Here is a 15,734-nt window from a genome sequence, read left to right as displayed (position 1 = left end):
ATTTATCTTGGCAAAAGCTTAAACTATAACAGGACTGGCCAAATAGGGTATTTTTTTTCTGACGTAGTGTTTATTAGAGCCGCTTAGATACAAAAGAAATTGTACCCTTTCTAGCATTTTCGGGAATGTATAGCTAAGGTTTACCATTACAAAAAAATACCGCAATTAAAACTTTAGGCCATTTTTGAGCAACTTTTTATCAGAATCCCCTTACATGGGGCAGATCGAGAGTAAATCTTTCAAGGAAGTTTTTTAATCCTGCTTCCAGACGGGAATTTTTTATGCGTTTCATTTTCTGTTGCACAAAATCAAAATACATCAGAATCTGGTGAAATGCAAATCTGGGAGGATTATGAGGAATCAAAATAACAGGACTTGATGCGGAAATGTATGACACTTCCTAGTGACCAAAATGCTATTATAAGAATTCAAGAGATAAAATAGATTAAGATACTGTTGCAGCATTCAGGTGCCCCGCCACTGATCGCCTGAAACTGTTAGGAAATATGTCAGATAAAATGTGTACGTGATCAGAGTCAGTAGCTCAAACTAGTTCCTGTAGACTGAGTACTTTTGTGGTCCACCCAGTCATTTTGGTGAAGATAAGTGGGTGATAGGATTTACTTTATGAAAGTTACTAATTTCAAATATTCGATGCACTGTAATTGCTTAAATTACCTTCTTTACTGGGTTCATATACATCATACACATGAAACTAAAGATGAGAACGTTTTTTAATTATAGTAACTAGGTCAACTGAGACTTACACATTCCACAACAATGTAATCCCCAAGATCCCTTATAGACGGTCGGAGATCAGTTATTTAATCCAATATTATCCTTCCACAGATTGCAAAGTTTCAAGTTGTTCCTTGGTAGCTTTCAGAGCTGGACTCCAGTCCTCTTTCAATTATTCCTTTGATATAAGCTTCTATGAAGTGTCTTACAATTAGGCTCCCATATTATTTGACGGCTGTTCAAACAGATCGAGGATCTAAATGGGGTAGTGACTTTTACGGTTATCGGCTGAAGTTTTGGCCCATTTACGTCTATCGGTTATTTTTTTTTTTCAGTTAAGGTTAACGAAATAGTTAATAATTAATTTCTTTTGTTTCACAGAGTTAAATATTAATAACCCTGTATCTTTTGTATGTTCAAAGCAAGATCATCTCGGGATGAAATAAGTTATTCTCTTGAAAAATTTTAATATTTAAAAGATCATGCTTTTACAGTATTTCTCTTCTAACATTATTTTACACACAGAAATGTTAACTACCAGATTTTCACTAAACCCCACTTTTACATTTCCCATAATGCACCTTATTTGCCACCCCCAAAAGTTGCATAACCTTTGTTTTTCATTTCTCCTGGGTATTACAGCCTTCCCAAGAGAAATAAGGTGCATTATGAGAAATGTGGAAGTGGCGTATGGAAAAAATTAGTTCCCGCAAACATTAGTTTCTGTAGAAGTATTATTTTGCGATCAGCAAGATACAACTCCCACAAAAGTTTCCTACCCAACGGTATCTTAGTAAAACATTCATTACTTTATATTACTATTCAGCTCGATTTCACCATCTGAGTCAAGCAACAGGGGTAGTTCTAGATATAGCTGCTGGGTCGATAAAGAATAATTTTCTGATTTGCCGCCGTTTTTGACTTTGACTTCCTGACTTGCGTGTTAAGGCAAAGAAAGTCAATAGCGTTTTTCTTGAATGTTGGAAGTGTCCGATGTTCCTTTTGGACTTTGAGTCTGGCCTTGTATCTTTTGATTGGCCTTTCCTAACCCGTTCGAATAAATACTAACAACAGCTTTCAATACCGACCAGTTATGCAGGTTGAAACTCACTATGAACACGTTGTGAGCTAAGCGGGCCGAAAGAAACGTTCTTAGGGGCCGGACCATTTAACAACACCAAAAGCTTTATTTGCATGACCATAAAGGAATTACAGTATTGCAAAAGCTATTAGTCTAAATTTAAGTACTAATTCAACTAATTAGTACGTGCAAAACATTACAAAACGTTACAGTTCTCATTCATTCATTCATTGATATTAATTTGGTTCTTAATTCAAAGCATTGCGAGATAAATGAAACTAATTGACAGTTAATTAAATAATCAGAAGAATTCATAAGAAGAGATATCAAATTATCGTGTGAAAGTGATTTGAAGTCAGGTATTTTAGTTTCTAGTTTGGAGAAAAATATGTCTCTGATCTGAGAATAAGCCTTACAATCTAGTAAGAAATGATTTTCATCTTCGATTTTGTTACTTGTACAAAAGTAACATATCCTTTCATTGCGAGGAATGTTTTCGTATCTACCTGTTTCAATTCTAAGTTGATGACTACTTATTCTAAATCTAACTAATGCTTTTCTCGAAGGGTTTTTTCTTGTTAAAACTAGGTACGGCGATGGGCTATAGTCGTCTTTGATTGTTCAATAAAAACTGAGTTTTTGTGATTGTTTTGTGACCATTTGACTGTTGAGGGTTGGGGGGAAGGGGGCTATGAGTGATTTGCTTTGGGTAATAATTTGTTTCCAAAACCTCTGGTGATAGAATTTTTTCCCCGACATACACAGGTGTAAGATTTTTTTTTTCAGAATTATACATCATGAAAGATTTTTTTTTTCAGTGTGGGAATTTTTCCCCCAGGTATTTTCTTGCGAGAAATGTTTTCCTTTGAAATCGGTTTGTAGGATATTTTTTTTCTGAAATCACCCATACGGTCATACCTCCATCAAAAGTCAAATGGTCGGTCACTCATTAGGGCTCCGTCATGAGTTCCTTCCCCACGTCAGGGAGGATTGCGTGACGAGTAAAAAGAACGTCGGGGAGGATAGCTATAGTATAGCATGCGTGGCAGGCCTGCCAAAGGGACGGGGAAGGAAATATGGGCTCGAGACCACGTGCCCGGAATCCCCTTCCTGTTCCCTTTCTAGCGGAGGTCCTGAAAAGGAGCTTGGCCAAACGTGCGTACAGAGTCAAAGTAGCCTCGAAATAAGAATTAGGCGCGACCCATCATAAGTGAGTTTTTTTTTTTTTTTTTTTTTTAATTATTATTATTTCCACAACAAGTATTGACATACATTGTAGTAGTACATATAGTAAAATAAAATCACAAAAAAAGTCATACAAGATATTTGATTTCAAGTCAAGGGATTCTACAATTTACAAAGCAATTGAAAAACGTGGACATGTTTCGAGTATGCAACTAATTTGTATGACTAAACAAAAAAAAACAAATATTGTCACAAAAACAGAAAGGTACGAGACTAAAATAAACAAATAAATCAAGCAAAAAGTATATACAAATATATATAGTAAAATAAAATCACACAAAAGGTCATACAACATATTTGGTTTCAAGTTAAGAGATTCCACGTTTTACGCTTCTTATATATTGTTAATGCAACAGATTTTGTGAGAGGTTATTTTTAAAGCGAGACCATTTCCGTACAAAGACGTTTGAGTCGTTATTGTGGAATGCAATATGCTTTTCAATTTCTATCGAGTTCATAAGTACCTGTATATACACCTGCAGCTTAGGAAGCTTGTTCCCAAGTCTGCAGGTGTATATGTAATGTCTAGCTATAAGGAGTAGGTGATGAAAGAGAAGGTCTTTTACCAGGGGCACCCAACGGGAAATTTTGAGAAAAAGACCTAAAAACAACATCAAAGCGTGAATAAAGTTTTCTGACACTATTTTAAGCATTTTGGGAGACTGCTGGAAAAAAATTATCTGTTCCTCACTCCCAGCAAGACTGATGGAAGAGTTCCCAGCCAGCAACCTTACAACCTGCAACCTGACTTACTGGGAAGTTTCATAGGGCACAATTCAGATCTTGAGTGGTAAGTAACCCATACATGTAACCCGTAGCAGCTATTCTAGACTTCAAATCCCCTCTGACACCCTGAATTATCTTTTTCCCAGCAACACTTTCCTTCCAAGGAATATTATTTCTTCCATATCTCCCAGCCAGCAAAAATGTGCCTGAAGAACAGATATTTTGAGGAACAGATCCATTGGGTGCCCCTGTTTTACGTCATCAATGAGACCGAAACAGAGAGACAAGGAGGGAGAGACGTTTTCTAAATCTTTGAAATTTTGAGACATCCACTCGAACATGCTCTTCCAGAAGTTCTGAATGTATTTGCAAGTCCAGAATAGATGAACGAGGGTTTCTTTTTGTTCCTCGCAAAAGGAGCAGGAATCTGTTTGTTTGATACCTATTTTGTACAGGAAGTCATTTGTGGCTATTTTTCTGTGAAGGAATTTAAATTGGAACGCTCTAAGCTTTGACTCTCTTGTACACAGAGATGATAGGCAGTACGTATTTTCCCAGTTTACTATTATACTAAGATTACAATGTATGTCTCTCTCTTCCAACCACTTTCCCTGACTCCTTGATGGTATAGAAGCTTTTTCGTTTATTAGACATTCATAGATTTTCTTGGAAACTTTGGTGTGAGACAGAAGGGTATCAACAGGATCCTTTGGAGTTGGGTCATGATAGGCTGTACAGTGTACTTTCTTGTAATGTGCTACAGCAGATATCACTTTGTGATATTCAAGATAGTTGGTTTTGATGCTATATTTATCTATGAAGGCGTTATAGCTTAGAAAATTCTGGTCGTTATCTAACAGATCTCTAATCTCCTTTATCCCCGCGCTCAACCATGATCTGTAGAAGAATGGGCGATTTTCAATTCTAATGTGAGAGTTGTACCATATATATGTGGAGGCAAAATCGAGGTTATCGTCTTTGTAATTAAATTTTGTCAGTACTGTATGATTTCTTTTAAGAAAGGGTCCCTGAGGTTGAGCAGTGCAGAATCTTGCTGTTTCAAATTGCTTCGGAACAATAGTTTTACTCCGTACTTCCCTAAGTAGTGGTCAAAAAAAAGTTTCCGCTTCCCTTTATTTTCTTCATTTAGATACCCTTGGATCCATTTCATTTTCAAGGATTCATTAAAGCTTTGAATATCTAACATCTTAAGTCCTCCTTTCGCGTAATTATTTATCATTGTCGTCCTTTTGATTTTATCGCCCTTACCGTCCCAAAGGAAATCGTACAATATAGAGTTGATTGTCTTAAGTATGTCAGGAGGTGTTGGAAGAGATGACAATATGTAGACGATTTGTGATACGGCTAGAGTTTTTATGATTGTAATTTTACCCAAGAGGGTCAGTCTTCTAGCCGACCAATTATCTAAGATACTCCTTATTTTCTCAATTTTCTCAATAAAGTTAGAATTAAGAGACCTATCTTCCAAAGTCGAAAACCACACTCCCAAGGCGAAGACCTTCTCGTTTGCCCAAGTTATTGGTTTACTTGAAGGGAAAGTGAGATTAGAACTTTTAGAGGCGCCAATCCAGAGGGCTTCAGTTTTTTCATAGTTGACCTTCAAACCCGATATGCAAGCAAAAGCATCAAGTAAGTACAGAGACCTCAAAAAGGAGGACTTGGAACCATCCAAAATCATAGTCGTGTCATCTGCATATTGGGATAACTTACACTCAGTATGAAAAATCTTTATTCCACGGACCTCATTATCTTTCCTTACTGTATTACCTAGTATTTCAGCGCACAAAATAAATAAATATGGGGACAGCGGGCATCCGTGTCTCACACCGCGACCTAAGTTGAAAAAATCCGAAGACCATCCGTTGTTCAGAACACAGCTGCTGATATCGGTATAAAATACTTTTACCCAAGTAACCAGAGAGGTTCCAAAATTATAGTACTTCAGAGTTTTTTTTCTATAAAGGACCATTCAATGCTATCGAAGGCTTTTTCGAAGTCGACAAACAGTAGTAGACCGGGTATTTTTTCTGTATTTGTGTAATTAATAATACTATCAATAAGGCTGATGTTTTCTCCGATGAATCGGCCTTTTATAAAACCAGTTTGATCGTTGTTAATTATCCTTGGTAGAACCTTTCGTATTCTACTTGCAATGGATTTGGTGGCTATTTTGTAATCGCAATTAAGCAGGGTCATAGGCCTCCAATTTTTTAGCAGGTTGGTCGGTTTGTTCTTCTTTGGTATGAGAGTAATCAATCCTCTTCTTTGAGTAATCGATAAGAGACCTTTTGTATATGCACAATTTAAGGCATTTACCAGATGCTGATTGATGTCGTTCCAAAAAACTTTATAGAATTCGGCTGGGAGGCCGTCACTTCCAGGGCTCTTGTTTGATTCCATTGATTTTAAACTTTCTAAACATTCAGAGGCAGTCAGGAAGCCTTCACACTCTTTTTGCTCTTGCTCATTTAGGATAAGAGTATTTCCGTCTGGGAAAAAGATACTTTCTTCCTTAGTGTCGGGTTGCGTATTAGCTGAAGAATAAAGATTCTGATAGAATGATTTTGCTTCTTCTAGGATCTCGCTATCTGTATTGACGACATTATCATTTGCTAATGTGAGGTGTTTGATGGGTTTTTTTATTGAAATGTCGTTTTTCCAAGTTTAGGAAGTATTTTGTATTTTTCTCTCCTTCATTATGCCACCGAGACTTGGATCTTAATATTGCTCCTCGAGTTTTATATTTTGAAATTTCTTCTCTTTGTAGAATCTTAACATCTATTTCACTATAAATATGGACTTTCTCATTTTCAGATATGTTGTTTTCTTCTAACTCCTTTTGGAGAGACAATATTTCAGATTCAAGTTTCAACTCAAGTGATTTCATTTTAGCTTTCTTTCTCCTTGCATAGTTTAGGGAGCTTGACCTAATTTGCATCTCCATGGTGTCCCATAATAGAATGGCATCAATCTCGTTATTGTTCGCATATTCATTTGCTACATCAGTGATTGTTTTCTTAATTAGGCCGATATATTCTTCATCTAACAGAAAAGAGGTGTTCAATTTCCAAAAACCCGGGCCCCTGGGGTTTGCATCATTTGCCAAATGAATAGATATTAAAGAGTGATCTGTTTTGTACCCAGGTAATATGTCTGCATTGGTGATAGTTGTACTTAAGCTAGAGCTTGTCAAAAAAAAGTCTAGACGGCAGTGTATGTCAGGTTTTCTTCTCCTCCAAGTGATATCTTTTAGCTTCTGGGTTAAAGCAACGCCAAATGTCTATGAGATCCAATACGTTTGAAATGTGCTTGACCTCTTTTAACGAGTTGTTGTGGGTTACTGGTCTTCCACCTTTTTTGTCTTTTTGGACATCAAGCACTAAATTAAAGTCTCCACCAAGAATTATCTCGCTGCAGTCAAAACAGAGAAGTTGGTTTAGAACGTTTTGGAAGAATGTAGGCTTGTCTTCATTCGGTGCATAAATATTAACCAAAGTTAAGATCTTACTTTCTAATTTGATATCAACCTAACGAACCTTCCCTCTGGATCGGAAAAGGATTTTAAAATTTGAAAGTTGAAATTATTATTAAAAAGCACACATACTCCGGCGCTGGCGCTAGAGAAGCTGCTGAATATGGCGGAATACCCCCACTCCGCGGACCATATGTGCTCTTTGTCTTCTGTACAGTGAACTTCTTGTAAAAAATAAACGGCATATTTCTTCATCTTAAGCCAACGGAAGGTCTCACGCCTTTTCATCATAAGTGAGTTTAGCACCTTCCTTAAATTTAACAAATCTAGGGAACATTTTTTTAAGGTTAACTCTTTTTGCCCTATTTACGGCTATCGGTTAAAATTTGTCAATTTTTACGGCTATCGACTGAATTTTTGGCCGTTTTACGCCTACCGGTTAACCCCATTGAGACCCTCTTCCAAACTACATCACGTGAACTCCCACCACACCCCTTTGCGAAGTTATAGGTTTCTTTATTGGCAGCAATTTATAGGTTACGATTGCTAGGGCCAGTATTTCTGCATTAAAGGAAGACTGCCTAAAAGAAATATTTATTCGACTTTTGTGTTTCCGCAGGCTAATTTTGTATTTTCTTATCGGGCCTGGACGAACAGTTGTGTGTAGCCTTTACATTTATACCTCACAATATCTGATCATATAAATTTTTACCATAAGGTACTGTTTGGTTTCTTTGGTAACCTTGAACTACAAATAACTCATTTCGAATCTTTTTCTTTACTAATCAGTATAGTTCTTTAATTGACCTACACAAACTGTACGGTAGGTGTCCAGTATTGTACAACGTATTCAATGAGAAACGTGCGATAGACTTAATACACTACAAGTTATAAAGGTTATAAAGAGGCGAACTCCGGACCAAAAGGCCCCCCGTCTGTCGTTAGAAGAAAGGAGAACTCTTACATATACTTCAGATGCTCTTTTTGGCGAGGACAGAAAGTGTAAACAAAAGCATTAAACTTCATTCAAGCGATATTCGGGTTACGAATTATGGGAAAAAAGTAGCACACCGCAAAATTCTTGAATGGCAAGTAATGAATAATATATAGATTTAGCCAGGGCTAAAAGCGAGGCTCCCATTAATAAATTTATAATTTAAATTAAATAATAAACTTGTATTCGAATTCCACAATTCAGTTAACTTTAGAACACATTTATGTGACTTTTGAGGGAAAGGCTACCTGATTTTAGAGAAAAATAATTTGCAAACAGCCCAAGAGTGAATCAAATGTTACATCGAGTTGATAGCCTCATATGTACACCCAAAAACTGGTAATCATCTTCGATCACATTTAAGAGCCATAATGGCTCTTGATCACCGTAGATTAATTAGTGGAAAAAAAAATCAGGCCAACTTTTTTGCGTTCGACAAGTTTACTTTGCAAAATCTTGTCAACAAATCTGGGTGCGTGTAAACCAACCTTTTATACCATTTATACATCACATCTGAGGTGAAACAGTAGTATGAGGCGCTGTTTTTATCATACCGGCAGACCTTGGACAGAAAGCAGTATTTCACAATACAAATTGCACTCATTCAATATTCATAAACTGTTAAAAAAATTTCCAAAATCACCTATACGGCCATCCGGTTCTCACTTTTGTAGTGCGAGCTGTTGCGAGTGTTTGAATGAACATTAACAGAGTTACGCTCCAACATTGTAAAGAATTTATTCTGTTTATTTTTTATTTAATGGTTTATTAACGCGCGGCATTTTGAATACTCCTGCAAGCGATGTTCACTGAACGACTGAAAACAATCGGCACAGCGATTAAAATTACAAGAGAGACTACTAACAATCAATAAAAGAAAGATAATTCGGTGAAACATATACAGAAACAACAATTTTCATTCAGGAAGACAAGTATTAAAGTATCCCTAAAAATCCTGAGTCTTCATGCTTCAAGCTTAAGTTTATGTTTTAAGCCGGCTTCCCGGTGTTTGCTTTTTTCAAAGACGAACTCGAGACAAGAAAATCGCTCAAAGCTTTCTTTTCCGGCCAGAATTATAACTAAATATTCTTTGGAACGTTTTCTTTCTATTTGCGGTGAGAAACTGTCTAAAGGCTTTTTAAAGTTCTGGAAGCTTATATCAAACCTGATACTCGGTCAGATCATTGTCTCAAATCTTACAAACGTGCATAAACTAAATGACCACATAAACTCCGCTCGACTTCATTAAATTAGATCCAAAAAAACAAACATCAAATACAATAATTTCTCTGGCTTACCATTTGAGATGCAGCTCCTGAAAGGTATCAAGAAAAGCCAGTATCGCTTCAGACTTTGCAATCCTCTTACGCATCAAGCAAGGTGAAAACGAAAACGATGCCATCCGAAATCGGATTTCCGACTTTGACAAGCGACGTATTCCTCAACCAAAAACCCAATAAACAAACTAGCCATGAATAACAGAGGACTCCTGATAGCAGCTGAATTTCATTTTGCACATCCAGTGGAAAAAGACAGTTAAAAACATCACAAGTTGACACAAAACTCTGTCAGCTTCAGCTGTCAAAGTAAACAAGATTCAAGATGCTGCATAAATTTTCCGCATGAACTCACCTGTCAAATTTTGACCAATCAGAGCATAAAAATTGGACGTAGAGCGTGACCAACGCGTGACCATGATGAGAAAAGTCAAAAGCAACTGTCTTCCCTGCCTGTAACAGCTGGCTGAATTTTCGCGTCCGAGGTCAGTTTGCAATCAAAATTTTAATTGTGTAGCACATAAACACAACATATTTCATATGAATTTAGAAAAAACTTGAACTTGAGCCTGCGATCACTTGAAAACTAGGAACTTGTCAGCGGATAACTTCAAAAAAATACTTGACCTCGATGGGTCGACACCTGAGCCCGCGATACGGTCAAGTGATACTGGTCAGCGGGTACCCTGTTTTGACAGCTGTCAATTGATCAAAACATTGATGTCCAATATGTGTGCATTATCAGTTTAACTAGTAAAAGTATGAGATTGAACATTGTTCGCGATCTAGTAAAACAATTAACTGGTCAGCGGACAGTTTCCAAATAAATCACGTCACCTCGATGAGTTGACACATGAGCCCGCGATATGGTCATGGGATACTGGTCAGTGGTTATCCTCTTTTGACAGCTGTCAATTGACCATATTGTGAATGTCCTAAAGTCCTATATTAAAGATGGCCACTTGCCAAGACACGCCTGAGACACTCCTCCCTTCCTTTTGATAGTCTTCCCTACCCCACCCGTACAATCTGTAGACGCGTACGTACGTATGTACGTACGTACGTACGTACGTACGCTCGGTCAATCACGTGACAACCAAACGAAAAGAGGTTGACCATATTCCATGAGTATGGGGCTCTGTCCCACGCGCGCTTCGCGCGCGCGGGAGCCCCGCTAAGAACATAAATAACAGTGCAATGGAACATATACAACAACTACAGTTCAGTTTTATTCAAGAAAGGCGACTAGTCCGTCTGAACTGTGACTAAAAATCTTTTTAAATCTTTCTTTTTCTTTCGAGAAATGCTAGCGGCCAACAAGGTGAAAATGAGCGGCAGTGAAAAAAAAAGTGAACAGGAACAAAAGCAACAAAATTTTTTGTGAGCAAAGTTCCTTCATAAAACGTGTAACTAGGAAGTTTCGCGTTGTAGTCGTACAAAATAACGGCAAAGAAATGTACAAAAAAGTTTTTTTGCTAATTAGACCAATTTTTTCCGTTCTTGTTGCCGTCCAGTTTAGCATTACATGATTTAGTTTTTTGGTTAAATTATAGGAATAGTAACGGGAGCTTCGCTTTTATATTATACTCAGTAGACAGATTCTGATTGGTCAATCATTTCTACAACCTTTTGAAGGAATAGGCCACTTGCACTAAGAGGTCACGTGACCAATGCTTCCTTTAAACAATGAGTTGGAATCTTGCTGATGCCAAAAATTGTTAGAGCACACAAAAATTATCTTACACCCGAAATTTGAGAGGAAACGCATATAAGGGAGATATTATGTGGCACTTTGATTTTTCAGCAAAGTAGTATGATTTGTATTGGCCGCCATGTTGGAGGGCATGCTCTTGCCCTCCAACATGGCGGCCAAAACTACTTCTTGCTTATATCTTGTTCAACGTTTCATAGTTACGCACAAATGTGCTGTAGACGTTATCACCTCATCTTTTCAACATTTTCCTTGAAGTTTAAGTGCAAAATTTGGGTTCAGATAGAGGTAATTCATAATTTTAAAAATCACATTTTGGTCACGTGACCATTTACGAACTTATTCATTTTAAGAAAATGGTGCGGGTTTGAAAAACCAAATCACCATTATTTTGTTTAAGATATAACCCACTAATCGTTTTTCGAAGGCAAAATCATATAACTTTCATTTTCATAAAAACGGTGTCACATGCCTCTTAGTGCAAATGGCCTATTGCAGACAAAAAGCTCTTAAGGGGAGGAGGGGAGGAATTCGTGTGTACTCAGTCCCTCCTTGCCAGTCTGTACGAGCGGTTGATCGGACGTACGCTGACGCCATAACCAAATATTCTCGCATCGATAGGTTTCCAATTTCTATAGAGACGGAGGCTCCGCTATTATGGAAGTTGTAGTATTCTGGAATATTTATCTTGGCAAAAGCCTAAACTATAACAGGACTGGCCAAATAGGGTATTTTTTTTCTGACGTAGTGTTTATTAGAGCCGCTTAGATACAAAAGAAATTGTACCCTTTCTAGCATTTTCGGGAATGTATAGCTAAGGTTTACCATTACAAAAAAATACCGCAATTGAAACTTTAGGCCACTTTTGAGCAACTTTTTATCAGAATCCCCTTTCATGGGGCAGATCGAGAGTAAATCTTTCAAGGAAGTTTTTTAATCCTGCTTCCAGACGGGAATTTGTATGCGTTTCATTTTCTGTTGCACAAAATCAAAATACATCAGAATCTGGTGAAATGCAAATCTGGGAGGATTATGAGGAATCAAAATAACAGGACTTGATGCGGAAATGTATGACACTTCCTAGTGACCAAAATGCTATTATAAGAATTCAAGAGATAAGATAGATTAAGATACTGTTGCAGCATTCAAGTGCCCCGCCACTGATCGCCTGAAACTGTTAGGAAATATGTCAGATATAATGTGTACGTGATCAGAGTCAGTAGCTCAAACTAGTTCCTGTAGACTGAGTACTTTTGTGGTCCACCCAGTCATTTTGGTGAAGATAAGTGGGTGATAGGATTTACTTTATGAAAGTTACTAATTTCAAATATTCGATGCACTGTAATTGCTTAAATGACCTTCTTTACTGGGTTTATATACATCATACACATGAAACTAAAGATGAGAACGTTTTTTAATTATAGTAACTAGGTCAACTGAGACTTACACATTCCACAACAATGTAATCCCCAAGATCCCTTATAGACGGGGGGAGATCAGTTATTTAATCCAATATTATCCTTCCACAGATTGCAAAGTTTCAAGTTGTTTAAACAAACAGTGTGTCTGTTAAGTACAGTAATTACATGACTGTATGATTCTTTTAGCCTCAGTTTTTTTTGCAAACCTTGTGAATACTGGTAACCAACCAATCCTGCTTTCAGCTGAGGGTCTTGAATATCAGCTAATCTCAGTAAAGTGATATAAAATGAGTCACAAACATTCGGGATATAAGAGCAGGGAAGCAAACTACGCGTTGTTGCTTCAGTAAACTGGTCTCAATATACAGGGCTAACAAGAAGCTAGAGAAGGACCTCAAGGAATTTTTCGTAGCGCGCTCTTTTTGTGGACTACTTTTGAACTCCTACTATGAGCTTCATACCTATATGTTCCATATTTGATACCTTCTTAATGTTTTTTATCAGTAAAACTAAGTTTGTAGACTTTAGGGATTTATACTGACCCGTCATTCCTATCTACTATGTACACATTGCACCGGGACCGTACACTGAGTCGGCATAATCCATTTTCGTGCCCCAAGCCACTCGGCTTGTGACCAAGAAACGACGGGCTCTTTGGACGAGAATGGGCTGAACCAGACGCGTGACATAAACATGATAAAACCTTGACGCCTTTATAGTGGAAGGGACCGTTAATCAGGGGCACCCATACAACGACGGTTTCCTCCTAAATACATTGAAAAAACTCTTTTGGTTATCCAGAGCACTTTTACCTCTCTAGAAGTGCATTCTAAGCAGCGCTATAGAATTTGTACTTGTTAGGTCATCCTAGGGCAACTTGAGTCTTTTCGAATTTAAAGGGCTTCAGTATTATTTCTCTGAAAATTTTATGCAATTTGACGTATTAGGTAGAAGAGAATTTTACTGATTCCTCTATCCACCACATTTTTGAATCCGAAAACTTTAGGTTTCCTTTTTCTACGAAAATATGCCTAACATGAGGAGTGACATGTGAGAAATTAAACTTGAGAAAATCATAGGCAATTTATCAAATAAACTTCGAAAATTGTTCATGAATAGAACGGTCATCTAGAAATTTTAAGCCGTCCTCAAATAGTTGAAAAATTCTAGGGAACATCTGCTTCTCCGAACAGACATTTTATAGAAAACAGTTGTTGGATGCCCCTGGTTAATTGAGCTTGTGTAATTCATGGTACTCCCAGGCCATTAAGGAATCAGTTTTCTTTACATATTCATTTTTATAACGTGCACTCCTTCCTGTTTCTTTGCTTTCCATAAACCTTTACAAATTTACTTAGTGTTTGCCGGCGGTTCTCTTGTTCCATCTCCTGTAATTTTCGGCTTTTGAAGGAATCTACCTTGTAAGTTGATGTGTCCTTTCAAGCGGACAAAAGCCTCTAGTCTGTTCTACTTTTTCTCTTTAAATTACCGTACCAGTGAGACAACTGGATTATTATGAGAAGTAAATGAAATGCTCTTTACCTGATTTAATTTTTTATACGTTTGGCAATAAACGTACAATTTGAATTTTAGTTCGGGTAACATTGAAAAAAAGAAAAAAAACAACAACATAATGGTTCTGTTCAACCCGTTGGAGCGGTTATGTTCAAGGTACAAAAAAGCCATTAACGGGACTAGTTTTAGGTTAAATAACTTATCGTGTGGTTGTCTGAAACATAGGAAAAATACCTCAGGACTTGTAACTGGTTAAATAATGCGTGATCTAATCCGTATTAAGCAGCACAATCCGTCTTTTCTTGACTTGTTTTGCGATGAATGTCCGCTTAAAGTTGTTTGAATTAGGTTCTTATTTGTTATTCCTTATTTGACTCTCTCTGAGTGAAATGATGTACGATTGGTAACGGCTTAGCATAATGAAATTTATCTTCCTACATTTTGTTTTAGAGTATCGTTTACGGAGTAAAAAATGTAAAGAACTATAAGCTTCAGTTACATTTTCCCATGCGAAAAAACTTTGCTTGAAGTTAGGGCTAACCGTTAGTTAAATTTAGCTATCTCATTGATTAACATTTCCAAAAACCTACCCTCAACCCAGTCTCAGCGAAGGTAACTAGGTTCCATTGAGTTATTTGTGTCGGTTTAAAAAGGAAAGGCGCTTGGAACTAGAGAACGTTTATTGAGGGGTGGGCGTGGCTCGTGATCACGTGTAAACGCCGAGGCCGTATTTATAAAAGATCCTTCTTTGTCCTCGCCTGAGTGATTAGTCTGATATAAGTAGTCTTTGTTCAAGTCGTCTCCAGTTTAGTTTAGTCAAGATATTGTTAAAACGTGTGGTAAAATCTGGGCAACTTTTATATGCCGAACATAATTTCCGCATCCTCTTTAAGCTTTCTCTAGTTTTAGAATAGTTCAGATCAACTCTTAAATTCCCCTTAAGAAAGCCTAGCTTCTAATTGTTTGGCTGTTTCATCTATGTGCTGCATCTTCCCCAGATTCTTAGCCTGGTAACCTCCCTCAGGGACAGGGAATGCGTAGAATGGGTCAGTAAGGGATTGGAGTTTAGAGCGTGATATCCAAAGAGGCTAAGATTGGGTGACTGTTTTAATCTCCATTATCCATCCTTCCTTTCAAGCCTCTGGAGCTGTCTAAAGACGATTTTTTGAGGAACCGGGTCCTGGTGTCCATTTCTTGTTATATAATATAATACCGACAGGCACCTGTATTAAACCATAGTTAATGGAATGGAATTTTTAGGAAGCCCGCCAGACTTTTGTCTGCAGTATGTTTTGTGAACAGGACGGTGCACAGCGCTCAAAAGATTTTTTCCTATCAATTTGATCTTATTGACCAATAACATCGTCGCATTAATTTATTCCGTCACAATTTGTGCACAAAGTGCAAAGGATTGTGCACAGTCAGAGAGCCACTAAAACTACAGGACCGTTGGTTAGTTATCTTTGATGTTTGCCGCCTATACATAACCAGTCTCCTTTATTAACCTGTATGATTTGAAGCGGAAATCATGCA

Source organism: Porites lutea, chromosome 8 (genome assembly GCF_958299795.1).
Source record: "Porites lutea chromosome 8, jaPorLute2.1, whole genome shotgun sequence".
In the NCBI taxonomy this organism is placed as follows: domain Eukaryota; kingdom Metazoa; phylum Cnidaria; class Anthozoa; order Scleractinia; family Poritidae; genus Porites; species Porites lutea.
The sequence above is the reverse complement of the archived record's forward strand: the minus strand, read 5'-3'. Positions refer to the sequence as shown.